Raw genomic sequence first — 751 nt, 5'->3', positions numbered from 1 at the left:
CGGTGACGACTGACGGCCGACAAGTGGTTGGTGGTGGGGAGCGGCAACGGGCGAGAGTAAGGTTTAATTGGTTGGATGTGTATCATAAACTTTTAAAATGGTGTTTTGGAAACACTTTTGAAAAATAAACACCATGACATGGTGTTTTTTTAAAAACACAACAAAAAAAACACTTTGGTTACTTAGAAACCAAAGGCGACCAAAATGTTTTCAGCAAAACAGAGAAGTGCTGGCAGGAGATGAAAGCAAACTAAGAGGGGAGAAGGGAAGAAAAAGGAGGCTAAAGGTACTGAACCTATACTTCTTTTGAACTTATTTAATTTCTTATTTCTCTTTTAATATATTATAATTATAATATTTGATTATTCTTTTGGGTTATTTCGATATGAGCCCCCCAAATCTTTGAAATAGATCTCAAGCCCCTCAAAATCTTCAATATTTCGATATTAGCCCCCTAAATCTTTGAAATTGATCTCAAGCCCCCTATATCCTATTAGGGTGTTAAATTGAACCCACTAGTTAAAGTATTGTTAAAATTGGGGAAGTATTCTGCTTACTTTAAATTTTTTGGTAATTTGTCAGTTATACCTCTATCACACAAACTCAAACTCATTAATCACTAACTTATACCCGTTAAGCTCTCCAAATCCGTTTAAAAAAAATCTAACTCAAACTCATTTTCCACGTTATCTTCTCTAACGTCTTCCTCAATGGCTCTTTTCGGCTCTAATCCCAAATTTATATCGAGTAG

At 35.2% G+C, this 751-nt stretch overlaps 1 protein-coding gene across 1 annotated transcript in view; it reads right to left on the bottom strand.

The window, feature by feature from the left end:
- Positions 1–751, bottom strand: part of LOC109848798 (heat shock cognate 70 kDa protein 2-like) — an 8,342-nt gene that overhangs the window by 4,108 nt on the left and 3,483 nt on the right. The gene's annotated exons all lie outside the window — the stretch shown is intronic.

This window comes from Asparagus officinalis, chromosome 7 (assembly GCF_001876935.1).
Source record: "Asparagus officinalis chromosome 7, Aspof.V1, whole genome shotgun sequence".
In the NCBI taxonomy this organism is placed as follows: domain Eukaryota; kingdom Viridiplantae; phylum Streptophyta; class Magnoliopsida; order Asparagales; family Asparagaceae; genus Asparagus; species Asparagus officinalis.
This window is presented reverse-complemented; position numbering and strand designations above follow the sequence as displayed.